Below are 20,031 nucleotides of genomic sequence, written 5' to 3'. Positions count from 1 at the left end.
ACCTATATTGAGTTGTTTGCCTTTTCAATGAGGGTGGGTGGGGAGGGAAGAAGGGAAAAGATTTGAAACCTAAAGTTTTAAAAACATAAGTTTAAAAAAAATGTTTTCGCATGCTACTGGGAAATAAGAAATACAGGAAATGGGGTACAGAAGCCTGATCTGCCCTACAGGTAAATAGAAGGGGAAGGGGATAAAAGAAGGGTGGAAGAGATAGAAGAGAGGACAGACTAAAGGAAGGGGTATTCAGAATGCATGCCATCTTGGGGTGGGGGAAGGGGGTAGAGGGGGTGAAAATTTGGAACTCAAAATCTTGTGGAAGTAAATATTGAAAACTGAAAATAAATAAATTTATATATTAAAAAAATCAACAATGTAATATGGTATTCAAAATATTCCACCATCTTAAGGGACATTAAGAGATATACTATGTACAGGAATAAGGGAGAGGTTGTCCTATGGCACTCTTCCCTTGTAAGAACATAAATGGAACACTGTATTCATTCATTCACAGTGAGAGATCCTGGAAGGATAAAGATAAGCTGGAAAACATACAGGCGAAGGCAACCAAAATGTGGAAGAATCTCAATTCATGCTATGTTAGGAAGAGTTGAAGAAATTAATGATATTTAATTTCAAATTGTTCCGTAGAATGGTTGGACTAGTTCACAACTTCACCAACAGTGTATCAGTGTCCCTATTTTTCTACACACCTTCCAGGATATTATTTTCCTTTTCTGTCATGTTAGACAATCTGATAGGTGGGAGGTGGTACCTCAAGAATTGTTTTAATTTTCATTTCTCTAATCAATAGTGATTTGGAGTATTTTTATGTGACTACTGGTAGCTTTGATTTTTTTTTTTTTGCTTTTGGTGAGGCAATGGGAGTTAAGTGACATGGTCACACAGCTACTAAGTGTCAAGTGTCTGAGGCCAAATTTGAACTCAGGTTTTCCTGACTCCAAGGCCAGAGCTCTATCTACTGCGCCCCCTAGCTGCCGCTGATTTCTTTTTCTGAAAACTGACAATATTCTTTGACCATTTGTCAACTGGGGAATAGCTCTTATTTACATGCATTCAAATAAATGGGCCTTTATCAGAAACACTTGCTGTAATTTTTTCCCCATGATTTCCTGTTTTTCTCCTTATGTTTGGCTATATTAGTTCTGTGTGTGCAAAAACCTTTTAATTTCATGTAATCAACATTATCCATTTTACTTACTATGAACCTCTATCTCTTACTGGTCATAAACACTTTCCTTATCCATAGATCTGACAGGTACATTTTTTGGTGCTCTCCTAATTTACTTATATCACCCTTTGTGTCCAAATCATTTATTACTATATCATGAGACAAAATGTCCAAATCATTTATCCATTCTGATCTTATTCTGGTATACAGTGTGAGATGTTGGTCTATGCCTAGCTTTTGCCAAACTGCTTTCTAGTTTTCTCACCAACAGTAAGTTCTTATCCCAAAAGCTGGATCTTTGGGTTTATTAAATGTTAGATTAAAATAATAGATAAAAAGTGGTGGTTTATTTACTACTATATACTGTGTACTTAATCTATTCCCACTGATCTATTCCACTCTATTTTTTGGCCACTACCAGATTATTTTGATAATTATTACTTTGTAATATTGTTACTGCTAGGTACTGCTAGGCTGCCTTCCTTCATGTTTTTGTTTCCATTGATTCCCTTGCTATTCTTGACTTTTTGTTCTTCCAGATGAATTTTGTTATGATTTTTCTAGCTCTACAAAATAATGCTTTGGTAGTATGATTGGTAAGGAACTGAATAAGTAAATTAACTGAGGTAGAATCATCATTTTTATTATACTTGCTTGGCCTATCCATGAACAGTTAATATTTCTCCGATTGTTTAGATTTGACTTCATTTGTGTGAAGTGTTTAGTAATTGTGTTCATATAGTCTCTGGGTTTATCTTGGTAGGTAGACTCTCAAATATATTATATTGCCTGCAGTTATTTTAAATGGAATTTCTCTACCTCTCACTGCTGGGTTTTGCTGGCAGTATATAGAAATGCTGAAGATTTATGTGGGCTTATTTTATAACCTTCAACTTTGCTAAGGTTGTTAATTGTTTCATCTAGTTTTTTAGTTCATTCTCTAAGTATACCACCATATCATCTGCAAAGAATGATAGTTTTCGTTTTCTCACTGCATATTTTTATTCCTTTTTGGTCTTATTGTTATAGCTTGCATTTCTAGTACAATATTGTATAACGGTGATGATAATGGACATTCTTTGTTTCAGGCTTGATCTTACTGGGCAAGTTTCAAGTTTATCCCCATTACAGATATTGATTGCTCTTGGTATTAAAGAGATAATAATTTCCATTTCAAGAAAGGCTCCGTTGCTTCCTATGCTCTTTGTTCTAGCGTTTTTAATAGGAATGGGTATCATTTATCTTTCAAGGGCTTTTCCTGCATCTATTGATATAATAATTTGATTTCTATTGGTTTTGTTATTGATAAGGTCAATTATGCTAATAGTTTTCCTAATACTGAACCAGCCCTGCATTCCTGGTATAAACCCTACCTGGTCATAGTGTATGATCTTCATGACTGATATACTGTCATGATCTCTTTGCTAGTCTTTATTTAAAATATCTGCACTGATATTTGTTAAAGAAATTGGTCTATGAGCTTTCTTTTTCTGTGTTTTTTCTCTTCCTGCATTAGGTATCAAAATCATATTTGTGTCATAAAAAGAATTTGTTAGGACTCCTTTTTCACTGATTTTTTTCAAATAATTTATACAGTATTGGGATTAAGTGTTCCTTAAACAGTAGGTAGAACTCACTTGTGAATCCATCTGGTCCTGGGGAATTTTTCTAAGGGAGCTCATTTATGGCTTCTTCAATTAATTTTTCTATGACAGGGTTATTTAAGAATTTCTAGTTCCTCTTGTGTCAAGCTGGATGGCTTATATTTCTGTAAATATTCATCCATTTCACTCAGATTGTCAGTTTTACTGGCATATAACTGAACAAAATTTAACTCCTAACAATTGTTTTAATTTCATCTTTATTGGTGGTATACTCACCCTTTTCGTTTTTAATAATAACTTGGTTTTTTTCTTTTTTAAATAAAATTAACCAATGGTTTATCTATTTTATTGTTTTTTCCCCCATAAAACTCCTAGTTTTATTTATTAATTCAATGATTTTCTTACTTTCAATTTTATTAATCTCTCCTTTGATTTTCAAGATTTTCAGAGCTAGCACATTAGTCCCCTGTAATCTCTTTTGGACCAGTTGTCAGGTCCCCTTAATGTCTCTTTTGGTTTGAGAACTCACTCCTGAAGCTGCTGCTGCTTCTCTTGCTACCATCTAGCCCCCACCATTGGTGATTCATCCATGTGGGCTCCAGGCCAGACTCTACCCCTCTGTCACAGATCTCTCTTTCTGACCTCCTAATTTGTCTTAGGCTAGAAGAATGTCTCACTCTAAAGTCACCCAAGGTCACACAGCTAATGTCTGAGGTAAAATTTGAATGTGGATCTTCCTGACTCCAAGTCTAGCACTCTATTTCAATATATTATCTCTGATATCAATACTAGGCATATATTCCAGAAATTAAAGAGGGAAAAGGGTGATGACAATGATAGCTGTATATCCTCACCCACCAAAAGGAGACAACAAAGAAAAGAGTGTCAGTAAAACACTGAAAAACAGAAGAGAGTAGGCAGGCAAGGGCAGTGCTGGTATTGTTAAAAATAAACAATAAATTTTAAAACAAAACAAAACTGTACTGTTGTGTTAAATGAACCTAAGCTACCATGTTCAACTGCTTCTGGATCTTTTGCACCTATTATGTTCCACTGATCAACAGTAACCCAATTAATTCTTTGGTAATTGTTTGACATGCACTGGATATGTAAATTAATTTAGGTAGCATTATTATTTTTATTGCACTGACATGGTCTAACCATAAAATTTAATATTTTTGGAGAAGTCATAAATGACTGTCATTTGGAAAAGAAGCAGGCTTGTTTTACTTGTTCTCATAAGGCACTGCTAAGAATAATGGATGGCGAATTTAGCTATATTTAAGGTAGAAAAAAGTCCTCCCAATTAAAGCAATATAAAGTTAGGAGGTAGTGGCTGCCCTATCTCTTTGGGGCCTTCAAGTAAAGGCTATATGACCTTTGGTTATGTATGGTACAGGTAAGTTGCTTTTTCAGGTATGGGTTGAACTAGGTAGTACCTAAAGTCACATTCAACACTGAAATTCTAACCTATTGTAGCTGAAGTTAATAGCAAGGTCAGTTATGAATCAATAACATATATACACACACACACACGCACACATATACAGACATACACTGCACATCAAAAAACAAACACCTCTCTCCCCAAAAAAACCCAAACTCCAATATTTCAATTAAGAGGTATAACATCTGGTATTAGTGATGTGACAGTCCTGCTAACTCTGTGCCAACACAGAAGCTACATTTTTAGGAAGGGCATTGGTAGATTAATAGGAGAATGTTGGGGAGGAAGAGAGAGAAAGTATAAATACGGGTATGTGCAGGAGTTAAGGGGAGATGAGACGATAACTCATCAAGAGAATGTCATGTGGAAATGAGGCTCAACTTATCTATTTGACCCCCAAAAGTAAAACTAAAAGTAATGTAGCACAGAGGAAAATTAAAGCTTGAGAAGGAAAAATTTTACAATAATCAGGGCTATCTAACAGTAGTATGGGCTGGATTCCTTCTGCTTAGAGGTCTTCAAGCAAAAGTTAGAACATGACTTGTCAGGTATGATGTAGAGGGATTATTCAGGTATGGTTTAAATTAAGTAAGTTCTAATAAGCTCCAAATCAGATTCTATGTCAGTGCTTTTTCTATTATAGAAAGCAAATGAAAAATGCAGATAGAAATATCCAAGAAGTGGATGGAGGTACTGGAGACGAAAACCTGAATATGATTATCCCATTAGCTGGAGCACATGCACAAGAGAGAGAGAGACAGAGAAACAAATACACTCTCATTGTTCTTAGGCCTTCTCTGCTTTTTGTACCCAAGTGCTGGCACTGTAAATCCAAACCCTATATATCTAAAGTCAAAAGTTCTTTGCCAATTCAAAGGGTCTTTTCTTTCCTCATTTTCCTTAATTCTTTGACAGTATTTAAAATTGTTGACTATCTTATTTTCCAAAAAAATCCTCATGTCTTTGGCTTCTGAGGTAAGATACAATTGTGTTGCTGCCTACTGCTATGTGTCTCCACTGGTTCTTCTCTATCTTGCTAGCAACAGTGAACATGTTCCAGTCTTCTTGATGTATTTTTTTATGTCACCAAAGTTTACCCCAGTATCCCTTTTATATAACAAATAACATACTTTTAAAGATAAAAAAGGAAAAGGGAAAAAAAATCAGTGTAACTGCTCAATATATTAAAAGGAAATGTATGCAATATATCATACCTGTAGACCTCCCACATCTGCAGGGGGTATGGAGGAGGGTGCTTTCTCGTATCTTTTCTTTGGATCCCTGTTTGTTTTTTATAATTTTGTGACATTTGCTTTTATCACTGTATAGCTATTCTTTCAGGTTACACTGTTTGTATTGTCTATATTGTTTTCGTGGCTCTGCTTACTTTACTCAGCATTAGTTCATATGGATTTTTTCCATGTTTCTCTGTATTCATCATCTCTTAAAGTATCATAATGTATTGCAGAATATGGCAGGTATTGGTTTAAGCCTAGTTTCTGTAAGACTGCTTTCCAGTTTTCCCAGCAGTTTTTATCAAATAGGAAATTTTTTTCCTAAGTAATTAATGTTTTCTGGTTTACTAGACATTGAGGTGACTTGTATTGTTTCTGATTCTCCCTTGCCTAGTCTGTTCCATTGGCTTTCTATTTTTAAATCAACATCAAATGCTTTTGAATGATGACTGCTACTTTATGATATACTTGAAGTAGAAGTACTATTTGACCCTTTCTTTTATTTACTTTGATATTCTAGATACTTAATATTTCTAAATTAATGCTATTATTTTATCAAGTTCTATAAAAATCCCTTTTAATAATGTGATTGGTACAGCATTAAAATTATACAAAACTTTGGCAGGATTGTCATTTTTATTATATTGGCACAATCCAGCCATGAGCACTGAATATACCTCCAGTTAAGTTGTTCTTTGTTTCTTTAAGGAACACTTTATAACTGAATCTATGAGTATTTTGTATGATTTGGTAGAATGAACTCCACATATTCTATATATTTTGTAGATATTTGGAATAGGACTTCTCTTTCTATTACTCCATCATGAATTTAAAGAATGTGTTTATGATTTCTATTTTTTAACATTTGTTTGCAATACCTCCGTGCCCTAATACGTGTTCAATTTTTGGAAAAGCTCCATTTGGCGTTGAAAAATACATATATTCTTTAGCAGCCCCATTTAAAAGATTGCACAAATCTTTTAACTCTCATTCCTCCAGCAATTTGTTCAATCCTGTATTTTCTCTTTTGTTTATTATTTTGTTAGATCAATCCAAAACTGAGTGAGGGACACTGGAAGTTCTTTCCAATATTTTATTACTATCTTCTTGTGATTCAGTTAATTTTTCTTTTATGAATTTTGTTGCCAAGGCATTTGGAACAATATGGATATTGATTTGTTGCATATGGTTCTTTTCAGCATAATGTAGTTTCCTTGTTTATCTCTTTTTATACTGATTTTTTTTTGTTTTTGCTTCATCAAAAAATATGACTGCAATTTCTGCCTTTTTGCATTTGACTAAGTCATAGTACCACTGTTTGACTCCTTCACTTATATGTATGTTTGTTTTTTTAGGTATATTTATTTAGGTTTTTTTTTTATATGTTCTTGTTCAATCTGTCACTCATTTTACTGGATTATTCAACCTAGGCGTATTTAAAGTTATGAGTCAGCTTTACATTTTCCTTCACTTGTATCTATTTTTGAAAAACACCCTTTTTCCTTTATAAGATAATATTTGGTCCTTTCAGTTATTTTAGCTTAATCTACTTTAAGGCAATCCTGTTCCTAGGCAGCTAGGTGGCACAATGGATACAGCACTGGCCTTGGAGTCAGGAGGACCCGAGTTCTAATCTGGCCTCAGACACATAACACTCACTAGCTGTGTGACTCTGGGCAAGTCACTTAACCCCACTGCCTAGACAAGAAAAAAAAAACCCAAATCCTGTTCCTACCACATCTCTTCCCTTCAACCTCAGCTCCTTCTTCCTCCTATTTGTTACTTCTTTCCCTAGTTTTTTCCTTCACTTTCAATGTGTTTTGTTTTTAAATTTCACTTTCTGCACCTTTTTCTAAAGAGAATTTCTTTAGCTCTTACTCCTCTTTATCTTTTTGTGTATTCTAGATTTTATTCTTTGATTTTTAGCCACTATATTTATTTAGTCCTTCTTTAGTGCCTGTATTTTTCTTTTCACCAAATCAAAGCTTCTAAAGGTATCTCTATTTTGAGTTCCCTCTTCTAAATAGTTTCTGTCTTACAGATCACTGTTGCCTTCCCATCTGTGTGTGTATGGAGAGGGGGTGTTATTATCGTGCCTTATTTTTAGAAATAACAATTCTTGCAGTTGACAGATCCAATTAAAAAAAAACTGTTAAGCAGCTACTAAGTGTCCTGAACTGTACTAAATGCTTGGGATACAAATAAAAAGAGTCCCTGCCTACAAGGAACTTCTTCCAATCTAATGGGGGAGGTAATACAAAAAAAGGAAGCTGAAAAGGAGAAGACAATGCTGTTGTGGAGTCTAAGCAGAGCTGCTGATTGAAAATGGAGGTAGTGAGGTCTCCATAAAAGAAAGCTTTGAGAAGAGTTTAGTGCTTCACCCTCCAGCCCTTCAATCAGAGGGGAGAGGCAACTGAGGGCCAGTTAAGTTGTTGGTTATCATAACCTTTGTGGTAATGAGATTTCAGGTGATCATCTTATACTGGAGGGGCTACATGAAGTAGAGAGGACAGAATACAGAAGTATTGCCCCATGGTAGGAATTTTCTATGTGCCTGATTGTGTAGTTCATCATTATCCTTTGACCTCTTCATGATAAATTTCCCCCCATTTGCTACAAAATACTCTTTGGGGCACCAGATACACCCAGGAACTGAGTATCCTTCTTCTGAAGCAGGATTAGAAGGATCAAAGCTAAGCCCCAAAATCCTGCAGAACGTACCTACTACAAGGTTATCATCTCCACTTAGAGAATATTCTCTTCTCCAATGTTCTTCGGTAGGCCCACTCCCTACTACTAAAACAAGGTTTCTCACATTTCACTCCCTTCTTTTTTCTCCTCACTCATTCTCCTGCAGGCTCTCTCCTTCCTGAGATTATTTTTCTTTCCATGTTATCCTTTGACTTGGTTAGGGTACATTCACTCCTGTCATCCTCCCCTTTCCCATTTTATGTGTACCCTCTCATTCTGTAAGCTAATCCTCCCCAAAATATTGATTCCCACATAGGCAGGGTGCTGTGGGGTTTAGTTATGATGTTTTGGGTCCGTTTCTCCACCATCTCTTCTAAATGCCTTCTACTTTTACTTTTTGTCTCCTTGTGTACTTTTAGAAAGTACACAGGCTTAGTGTAGCACCAGTCATTTTAGAAAAAATTACATTTCCCCAAGTAATGGTCAAAAGATATGAACAGGCTGTTTTCAGATGAAGAAATTAAAGTTATCTATAGTCATACGAAAAAATGCTCTAAATCACTAAAGATTAGAGAAATGCAAATTAAAACAACTCTGAGGTACCTTATCACACTTGTCAGATTGGCTAACGTGAAAAAAACAGGAAAATGATAAATGTCAGAGAAGATGTGGGAAAACTGGAACACTAACGCATTGTTGGTGGAATTGTGAACAGATTCAACCATTGTGGAGAGCAATTTGGGACTATGCCCAATCAAACTGTGCATATCCAGCAATACCATTACTAGGTCTGTACCCCAAAGAGATCATAAAAAGGAAGAAGGACACACACGTACAAAAACATTTATAGCAGCTCTTTTTGTGGTGGCCAAGAATTGGAAATTGAGGGGATGCCCATCAAGTGGGGAATGGCTGAACAAGTTGTGGTATATGAATGTAATGGAATACTATTGTGCTATAAGAAATGATGAGCAGGCAGACTTCAGAAAAATCTGGAAAGACTTAACAAAACTGATGCTGAGTGAAGGGAACAGAACCAGGAGAACACTGTACACAGTTAACAGCCACATTGTGCAATAACTAACTTTCACAGACTTGGCTCTTCTCAGCAATGCAAGGATTTAAGACGATTCCAAATGACTTGTGATGGAAAATGCCATCCAGATCCAGAGAAAGAACTATGGAGTCTGAATGAAAATTGAAGCATACTATTTTCACTTTTTTCCCCCATTCTTGTGTTTTTTTCCTTTTTTGTTCCAATTCATCTTTCACAACATGACTAATGTGGAAATGTTTAACATGATTGTACATGTATAACCTATATCAGATTACTTGCTGTCTTGAGGAGGGGGGAGGGAAGGAAAAAAATTTAGAAATCAAAATCTTATGAAAATGAATGCTGAAAACTATCTTTACAATTGGAAAAAATAAAATACTATTAAGGAAAAAAAGAAATACATAAATGTTCTCTATGTTGTTCTTTTGCTGTTATATTTGTTTTCCTTTCTTGTATTTCTGTTGTCTAGGGTGTTTGAAAAGCAAACAGGTTTTTCAAGTCTAGTTTTCATTGTAGGAATGCATAGAATGCCTCTTTTTATTGAATGACAATCTTTTGTCACTAATGGTCAGGCTTTTCAGAATACATTATTCCATTCCCTCTTGGGGTTTCTCATGAATATAGAATAATCTTGTCTTATTCAAATTTTCTTTCCTTTATATCCCTATCACTTACAGAATTTCTTGTTTGTAGATAGAATTGTTAAACTTAATCAGGATGTGTCTTGGAGTTTGTACCATAAGATTTTTTCCCCCTGGAGGCAACTGTGGATATTTTTGACTGGCACTTTGCTTTCTGTGTTCAAATAGTCTGGGAAGTTTTCTTGTATTATTTCTCACATTACAATGTTCAGGTTTTGGGACTGTCATATTTTTCTGGGAAACATATAGTGTTTATCAGAGAGATACATAATCCTTAAGTGGTTTCCATGCAGTTTATCTTTAAGATTAGAATGTTTTACTTGTAAGGGAGATGTTTTATTTTAAAGCTACTGCTTTTTGTTTCTCTTCTTCCACACTGTGCTTTACTTGTATATTTGTAATAACACTCAGTTATTCTCTTGTTTCTTTCATGAAGTTTGACACTACAGTTACAAGTTTTTCTTTTTGGCTGATTATTTCTTCTGTGCAGACCATAAATTCTGCTATTACAATTCTTATTTCTGTTTTAAATTATTCAAGAATATCTTGTTGTGGTTCCAAGAGGTATTGGGAATCCAGAGTCTTCTACCTTAAGGTATTAATTTTCCTTTATCTTCCAATAATATTCATAGCTATCTGGACTCTTTAAAGCCAATTCTGAGACCATATTTCATTCTGTTATTAATATCTTCTCTCTTGGTTTATTTGCTTATGTTCAAAATCTTTAATTGAGTTTTCTTACATCTGAGATCCAAGATAACCTTTACTGCTCATTTTCTGATTCCTCCTTCCTCTGGTTTCCTTAGGGGCTGGACCTCAAAACTGTCTTAGCCTCTTCCCACCCTGGGCAATTAACATTCTTAACCTGAAAGTAGCATCTTTATAATTCTTACCTTCTCCCCCCCACCAAAAAAAAAAAAAGAAAAAAGTAAAGGCCTATTGCAGTCAAGCACTTAACTACTTGGCTACACTGTGGCATATGACGGGGAGTATTCCTGGGTATTGGAATGATGCTTGATTGTTAAAAATGCCCTTGCTGTCTATTCAAGTGACTTCTGAGGTTACCAAAAAATGGCCCCAAATGGATACCAGTCTACTTTCTTTCAGGCTTAGTGTAGCACCAGTCAGTCATATAGCATTTATTAAATGCTGCCCATGCTCTAGACATTGTGCTAAGTGCTGGTGCCCTGCCCCAGTTTCCCCTGTTCTTCAGTTCTCTGGCTGAGCTCTGCTGCAGGGCAGTGCTGCCATGCTAGTCAGAGCAAGCTTCTGGATTTTTTTGCTTTTCCTTTCACTGAGAGGAAGAAGAGAAGAGCTGAACTCCATTGCAAGCCTGAGGGATTGGCTTGAACATCCTTGTCAAAATGTGGTGGCCAGTGAGGAAGCAGGTGTTAAATAAGCCTTTACAATTAAGAATTAGCCTTCTAGGCCTTTTGTCCCTGGAGAGAGTTTGTTTTATCTCTTGTACGTAATTCCTATTTGTAAAATGTCCTCAGGATTAGAGAAAGTATCCAGTACTCCATCTTGCTGGTAACAAGACCCAGAAGTGAGCTCATGCTCTTAATACTTCAAGTAAGACGCTTAAAAAGATGACTTTTAAACCTGTACCCCTTAAGCCCATTACCTGTATCTATACCAAATAGAATTACAGCCCTATACCTCAAAATACCCATTAGATAGTTCCACATTAAATGTCTCCTTAAACTAAACACATTTAAATGTACCTCTTCATCCTTCTCAGAAAACTAGCCCTTTTCCAATATTCTCATTTTTGTTCATGGCACAATTACTCTATCACACCACTCTGGCTTAGAAACTCAACATCATCTTTTATTTCATTTACGTCACCTCCATCATCCAAGCATTGTCAATCAGCCATCACATTCATTCATTCATTCATTTATTTATTTATTCCCTCCAGAGAACCTAAGTTCTAAAGAATATTTCTGAACCTGAAATTAGCATCTCTCAAATCCTTACCTTAACACCTGAAGTGGAACACAGCAATCAAGCAGCTCTCCCCCCGCCCCCAAATGATCAGGAATGCTCCCCATCACATACCACACTGTGGCCAAGTGGTTAACTACTGCTTGATTGCCATAGGCCTTTACTAATTTTTTTTTTTGGTCAGGGTGACAAGGTAAGAACTGTAAAGATACTACTTTCATATTAAGAACAATTGTTTTGAACTAAGATTATCTGGAGGGAGAAAACCATTCTGAACTTTAAAATATTCTACCTCTGTGCCTTTGCTAACCTAGTTCCCATTTTTTAGAATTACCTACCTCTCTTGAATTTTTTTTACCTATTGGACTTCTGCCTGTGCATTAAGGCCAACTCAAATGCTACTTTCTCTGAAAGACTTCCCTGATCCCCCCAGTCAGGGCTTCTCTGCTCTCAACAGTTTGCTTCGTACCTCTCTAATGAACTGAGCTGGATATGTATCGTATCATCTTATTAGACTGTAAGCTCTTTGAAAGTAGGGACCATGTGTACCTAAATTTTATATCTTCTCTGGTGACCAACAAAGTGCTCTAAACAAATGCTTAATAAGTATTTATGATAAACACACTGCGAATCACTGGTGTATTGCATGGAAAAAATGAAACAGCATGGCTATTCATATCTATGAAAAGCTCACCTCAATGAACAAAAGATTCTAAGAAAAAGTGGAAGATGGGACAGGAAACAAGGTGTCAAAGAGGCCAAAAACAACAAGAACAAACAGAGAGTAACAGTGGCAGCTGTGGAAGGCTAAGGCTAGGCCTAGGAGCTAGCACTTCAAGGGGCGAAGTTCCTAGGCTGCAATGTGGATCCAATTTCAAAAGGGGGAACTGCCAGCATGAAAAGCAGAAAAGATTACAAATCACTGGGGATAGGGAGATGCTAATGGACAGTGGCCCCTGCAACAGAAGCAGCTACAACATAAAGGTTTCTTTATTTCATGCATATAGGAGGGCTTTTCACTGACCATAAGGTATCTGGAAGTACTCCCCTCACCCTTGTAAAACCATCCACTGCAGGAGGGGCACTGGGCTGCCTTAGAAGTTTCTCCCACACAGATTACAGGAAAAGAGAGCAGGAAGAGAAACAAGAAGGGATTAGTATTGAACAAAACCAGCACCAGAATTGTCAACATGTATCCTTGTGTTCTATTCAACAATTTATCCTAATAAACTAAGGAAACCTATTCCTATAAATATCTTGCTTGTACCACAATCATGTGTGCCATCAATGCTTGGAGAACAGCATGAGAACAGTGACAGTGGTTGCAGAGGGGCCAGTATGGGCAGGACATACTGACTGCTGAGGTAAGAGCCTACAAAGGAAAGGCAACAAGCACAGAGAAGACACGGGGACAAAGTGGTAGAGATCAGTAGCCCGTGACATGTGACAAGAGTGAAGAAAGCCAAGTGATGGAGAGGAGGAGCAGATATCTGTGATGAAAATAATGTGTGAAAGTTTACAGTAGTGCTACTTTGCACATATATACTTTCAAAGTTATGTGTAGGAAAAAAACACTTGCTCTACTTATCAGTATTATGTACTTAAAGGGTTAACCCTTAGTTAAGGAGAACAACTCATTCTTGGAGAGTTCCCAATAACCTGGGTTTTGTTGTATTTCCTAATGTTGCTGTAGCTAAATGAATATTGTCACCATGTCCAAAAGAAGAAATTGCAGACAATAACCCATTACCACCAGAACACTTCCTAATACAACAAAGAAACAAAAACAAAACTCAGTAAAACAGAGAAGTCCCACATGTACCTTCAAGAGAGATTCTACTCACATTGGTTAATCCTACATACAATTACCACCAGTTCATCTTAACCACCAGTGACTTAACTACAAAGTAAATTTTAGAAAAGCTAGGGAAGATTCAGAAGAAAATGATTTAGTGAAAAACACTCTGCTATAATTGTTTATTCTCTAGTGGTAAAAAAAGATGTAATTTCAGAATAAGCTGTCCTATTTCAAAATTTGAAAACCCAGCAAAAATATTTTTAAAAAACCCCAACATTTCAATTTAATTTAATGCAACTTTCTAAATATGACAGATCCTTAACAAATCTCCCCCAAAAGCTTGGAACTGGATTTAAAAGTACAAAGCAGCCAGAAACAGAGAATCCTTGTCTTACTTTCAAGTTCCCCTTTGTAAGATAATGCCAATGCTTAGTCTTCAAGTACCTAGTATTTTTTTTCATTAAACTATATTCTAGTTGTCAAGACACATTTCTAAGAATTGCATTAAATGCTGGGGATACAAAGAAAGGCAAAAAATAATCCCTACTCTCAAGGAGTTCAGTCTAATGGGGAAGACAACATGCAAATGACTATGTCCAAACAAGATACAGATAAGTTAAATTGGAAATAATCTCAAGGGCAAAGCATTGGCATTAAAGGGGGACTGGAACATCTTGAAGAACATGGGACTTTAACTGGGACCTAAAGGAAGCCAGGAGGCAGAGAAGAGGAAAGAGAAAATTCCTGGCATAGAGGACATCTATTGAAACTATAATCAGAAGACGGAGTGTTGTAAGGAACAGCAAAGATGCAAGTGTCACTAGGTCAAAGAATATGGGGAAGGGAGTGTCAGAAGACTGGAAAGGAGGGAGAAGGTTAGGTTACAAAGAGCTCTGTAAGCTAAACAGAGGATTTTGTATTTGATCCTTAAAGTAATAGGGAACTTCATGTTTATTAAATATAGGGGAAACATGGCTAGGCCAACATTTTAGGAAGAATAATTTGACAGTTGAGTGGAGGATGGACTACAGTAGGGAGAGACCTGAGACAGGGAGCCTAACTAGTAGGCTATTATAACAGTCCAGGTTTGAGTTGACAAGGGCCTTCACCAGAGTGGTGGTGATATCATAGAGAAGGGGACACATACAAGAGATGTTAAGGAAGCAGAATCAAGAGTATTTGGCAAAGAGAGTGCATGTGGGAGGGGGTGTGTGAGAGGGTAAGGAATCAAAGATGATATGGAGATATCAAGCCTGGGTGACTGAAACTATGGTGGTGTCCTACAGTTACAGAGAAGTTAGCATGAGAGGAGGAACTGGGAAAAGGAGCAAAAAGGAGGAATGGACATATTGAATTTATGATGTCTATGGGACATCTAATTCAAGATGTCCAATAGGCAGATATGTAAGAACGAGGCTAGCAGTGGCCAGACAAGTAGATCTGAGAATCATCTGCTTAGATATCATAAATGAATCCATGGGAGCTGATGAGGTCACCAAGTGAAATAGTGCAGAGGGAGAAGAGAGGTGAGCCCAAAAGAGAGTCTTAAGGGACACCCACAGTTGACAGGCTTGACCTATATGAAGATCCAGTAAGGGAGATGGAGGAGAGGTCAGAGAGGGAGGTAAAGAACCAGAAAACAGTAATGTCATGAAAATTTAAAGAAGGTAGTATATCAAGGAGAAGAGAGTGATCAGTAGTATCCAAAGCTATAGAGAGGTCAAAGAAGGAAGAGGAATGAGAAAAGGACATTATGCTTGGTAATTAAAAGTAACTATAGAAAGCAGTTTCAGTTGAATGATGAGTTAGGAGGCCATATTGTAGACAGCCGTCAAGGAGGTTAGCCATAAGGAGAGAAAAGATATAGGGTAACTATCAGATTGTTAAAGTGAGGAATTTTTGAGATTGGGGGAGACACATGTGAGAGCAGGCAGCAAGGAAGCATCTGGTAGGCAGGAAGAGAGTGAAGTTTAGTGAGATTGGGATTGACAGAAGAGGCAATCCATTAAAGAGACATGGTGGAATGGGATCACATATGCATGTAGAAATGTTTGCCCTGGCAAGAAGGCTTACCTCTTCATGTGAGAGAGGAATGGAGGACATAGTGGGGGAAGGGAGAAACACCTGAGGGATGTGAGATGATGAAGGGAGAAAAGGGAGTTTTAGGCAAATGGTCTCAATTTTTTCAGTGAAATATGAGGTAAAGTTATCAGCTAGGAACCCATAAAGTGGAGCAGCAAAGGAAAGACAATATAAAGCTGTTATTCTGGCTCCTGCTCCTAACTGATAGTCTTACAACTATATCTCCCTAAGTGGCCAAAGCTGTTAGAACAAAGTTTAGGAAGATGACTACATAAGTACTTTGAATTCTGGCTTCCAACTCCCATTACTCAACTATAATCGCTCTCTCCAAAACTACCAATAATTTCTTAATTGTCACAGCTGATGGTCTTTTTTCAGTTTTAATCCTTCTTGACAATCTGCTTCATTTGCTACAAATGGCCACTGTTTCTCCCTGGATATGCTCTCCTTTCTAGGTTTACATAACACTGATCTCTCTGACTTACCTCCTACCTGTACAATTGTTCTTCAGTCTTCTTTGGTAGATCATCATACACTTCACATTCCGTATCTGTGGGTGCTTCCCAAGGTTCTGGTCCTGGCCTACAAACTGCTGCCAAAGTAATTTTCCTTTAAGTATAGGTCTGTCACTCTATATTCTGTCTTCTTCTGGAAATCCTATCAGCTCCCATGGACTTAACCATCATCTCTATTTTATATATATAGATATAGATATCTACATATATAGATATCTAGATATCTATATCTAGATATCTATATATAGATATATATATCTCCATGAGTTTCAATCCCTTAAGCGCAACATGTCTAAAAAACCAAACTCATTATCTCTCCCCCTCAATCAGGAGTTCTTAACTCTAAGTCGATGGATATATTTCATGAGAATCTATGATCTTGGAAAATTTAAAAACTATCTTTTTTTTCACTAATTTCTAGATGAAATTTACAATTTTCACCAATTATGAACTTAAAAACACGTTTCTCAAAAGCGGTCCATAGACATCACCAGACTTCCAAAGGGGGACAATACAGAAAAAAAGATTAAGAACCTCTACTCCAAAACCTTCTCAGGTTCATAATTTTGATATCCTGGATTTCTCATTCTCCCTCAATACAGACACCCAATCAGTTGCCCAATCTTGTCATTTCTACCATTACAATTTCTCTCACAACTGACCCCTATTTTCCACTTACAGTTACCACACTAGTTCCAGTCCTCACTGCCCCTAGACAGGATTAATGCAAAAACTTCTTAATTGGTCTCCTTGCCTCAAGGCTTTCCAGATTATATACATTGTTGCCAAAGTGATTTTCCTAGTCTCTGTCACTCCCCTACCCAATCAACTTCAGTAGGCTTCCTACTATCTCTAAAATCACATACTATCTCCTCTATTTAGCTTCTGAAGTCCCACACAATCGGGCCCTAATTTATATTTCCAGTTTTATTACATGTCAATTCCATTCTTGAACTCTGTAATCTAATCACACTGGCCTTCTCTCAGTCCTTCACATATGACACCCATCTCCCATCTCCATGCCTTTGCACTGACTGTCCCATAGGCCTGAAATGTGCTACTTTCTCAGTTCCACACCAGAATTCCTCTGTACGAGGTCTTTCCTCATCTCCCTAACCGCTAGTGTCCTCCTTCCCAAACTACCTTGTAATTAACTACTCTGTATATATTTGCATTAATTTTATATTTATACTCTTCATATTTTTGTATGAATTTGTCATCTCCTCCATTCGAATGTAAGCTCCTGGCAGTTGGGGGCTGTTTCGTTCTTTGTACTTGCATTTCCAGTGTCTAGAATAAATACAGTAGGCACTTAATAAGTACTTTGTTTAAAGAAGATTAGGAGCACAATAAACCAAATAATGAGGAATATGAAGAAAGAATTATGCTCATTTTCATTATTATAAATCTATTATTATTTTCTGATATTTGTCTTCATTTCACCATTCCCAAATTCCCAAAGATAAACTTAATTCTGGAATACTACAATAGGGTAATTAAGTTGGACTTCACTTTACTCATAATCTTTCTGATATTACAGACTTAAATAACATCCTCTTTCTATCTTCATCTTTTGAAACTAATGATGTCTAATCTTTTTGATCTGTTTTTCAATAGTCAAAGGTGTCTACTATTCCTTTCAGTCTCTTTTTTTGGACTTTATTTTACTGCGTTTTGCTTTAGGTATATAATGTAACTAAGCACGGCAATAGCATGGTTTTATGAAAAAATAGAATAACAGTTTCTATTTTGGTTCCTATGATCTTTTTATGCTAGTCAGCATTTTGTTGGTTTTTGTTACAGCATCACACTGGGCTGATGTTTACAAAGAAATATATAAAGACTCTACAATATCCCTCCTTGGTCAGACATGATAAATCAGAGTCCTTAATCCTAAAATCATAGCTTGGATTTTTTTTAAACTAGATCTCTTATTTCACTGGTGTTGGCAACTGTCCAGTGAAACTATCTCTACCAATGCTTATGGCACAAATCTGCACCCTGGAGTCTCAGAGGTGCCTAAGATGCCAAGTGTTACCTGCTGAGGGTGACATAGAGAGAGCCAGATGTATCACTGGAACAAAGATCTTCCCGATACTGAGGCTGGCTTTCTATCCTCTATGCTTTGCTACCTTTCAACTTGGGTTAATCCTTCCCTAAATGTATCACCAGAGACTTGTTCATAATGAAACCATCAGCTACTTTTCTGCCCCCTAACATTTTCAAAAGATCTTTTGATAATTTATCTTCTTCATTGGACTGGCATTTTGAGTTTAATGTAATCTAAAACCTGAGTTTTGGATGATGCCATTACTGTAATGTACTTTCTTTTTTCTCTTTTAAAGTTTTCAAACAGAAAAGCTTCTATTTCTCTTAGTAGTTCATCCTTTCCTGGTAAGAAGTGGACAGATCTCCAGCCTTGAAGTCAGGAGGACCTGAGTTCAAATTCGACCTCAGATACTTGACACTTACTAGCCGTGTGACCCTGGGCAAGTCACTTAACCCCGACTGCCTCACAAAAAAAAAGAAAAGGAATTTAACAAAATCAATTACTGTTAGCCTGTGTGCTAGCTTAAGTGCATCACCTGTAGCGAAAGTGACAAAGACCTCTTATTATTAGAAGCAGCAATGACTTTACCATTCCCCCAGGTCAAACCCCACCCCCAATACTTAGTCTTCAATCTTTTCAGTATGTAGGTTGTAAAGAGAAAAGTCCACTTTGCTAAGGTGGCTAAGCAGATCATACTGTGTACTGCTTCAAGCCATTATCAAAGGGCTCATATCTTTTACATGAGTTAATGTCACTCACAGGACAACAGCTGTGTCTCCATTTCCAACAGACATCCCTTATTAGGTGATTTGCCTCTTCACTCTTGGCACAGGGATCAGGAAATAGGCTCCTAAGCTAATGTCTTGATTCCAGAGTAGCAGAGATCCCTGGGAATAAGATGTTAGCTACAGCAACTAAACTGGAAAACAGATGAATATTTTTTATCTTTATTTATACTGGATAAAGTGAAGAACAGAGTTAGATTTATTTATTCCCGAATGGACAATGAAACCTGAGTTGGATTTCTACAGTGTTCTTGGTCCAAAAAAGGCTTCATTTTTCAGATGAGGTTCTGTCCTTATCCTTGCTTCCAGAATCATACTGCTGACACACAGTTTCTGTACTCTACAGTACTAGTTTCGCCTTCCTCCACTTTGGAAACCGCTCGTACTTCTGATCTGAGATGGTCGCATTTTTCCACAGGACCTTATCACGCAAGTCAAACGAAGGAGAACTCGTCAGGGTGGGATCTCCAGGGCATTGTCATAATGGAATGTCCAATGGTGCATTCCACTTGTCAGTGACATTCTGCCTAGAAGCCCACCTGGCTGTGCTCTAAAGGAGGCACATTTGGCTCTTTGCCTACCACGAAAAATTTCTCTACATAGAAACCGTAAACTCTGATTCCCACAATGAAAGTCTATGTAAGTTATGCAGCTACTCCAAAGATGTCAAAAGGGAACAAAAGGGAACATCCAGCAGCTGATGATGAATGAGCAAGGGTTTCCAAAGCAAACCCCATGCAGAGAATAAACTGCCTACTTGGCCTCCATGGGGTGATGAAAGAGGGAGAAGGTACCATCTGCAAGCCCAAGGCAATGGAAGGGATATGAAGTGGAAAATAACAAGCTTCCAGGCCCCCAGCCATTCCATAAGCACAGAGGTACTGAGTGGACTTAGGCCAGGGCACAGGTGGTCCAAGACCCAGCTGGACCTTGGCAGAGAGAGGAAGAAGAAAGCACTGTAATGAACTTCCCACTGGGCTTCCTTTAAAG

General features: G+C 37.1%; 1 protein-coding gene across 5 annotated transcripts in view; it reads right to left on the bottom strand.

Moving 5' to 3' along the window:
* Positions 1-20,031, bottom strand: part of MAPK8 (mitogen-activated protein kinase 8) — a 124,740-nt gene that overhangs the window by 46,878 nt on the left and 57,831 nt on the right. Inside the window, exon 1 of one of the 5 annotated variants that reach the window (XM_078150899.1) lies at positions 16,177-16,272. The exons of the other annotated variants lie outside the window; for them this stretch is intronic. The gene's annotated coding sequence lies outside the window, so the exon portion shown is untranslated. Of the gene's footprint in view, positions 1-16,176; positions 16,273-20,031 lie in introns of those variants that run through there. 5 annotated transcript variants of the gene reach the window in all.

The sequence above is a fragment of the Phascolarctos cinereus genome, unplaced genomic scaffold, assembly GCF_003287225.1.
Source record: "Phascolarctos cinereus isolate Bilbo 61053 unplaced genomic scaffold, phaCin_HiC Scaffold_3;HRSCAF=262, whole genome shotgun sequence".
In the NCBI taxonomy this organism is placed as follows: domain Eukaryota; kingdom Metazoa; phylum Chordata; class Mammalia; order Diprotodontia; family Phascolarctidae; genus Phascolarctos; species Phascolarctos cinereus.
This window is presented reverse-complemented; position numbering and strand designations above follow the sequence as displayed.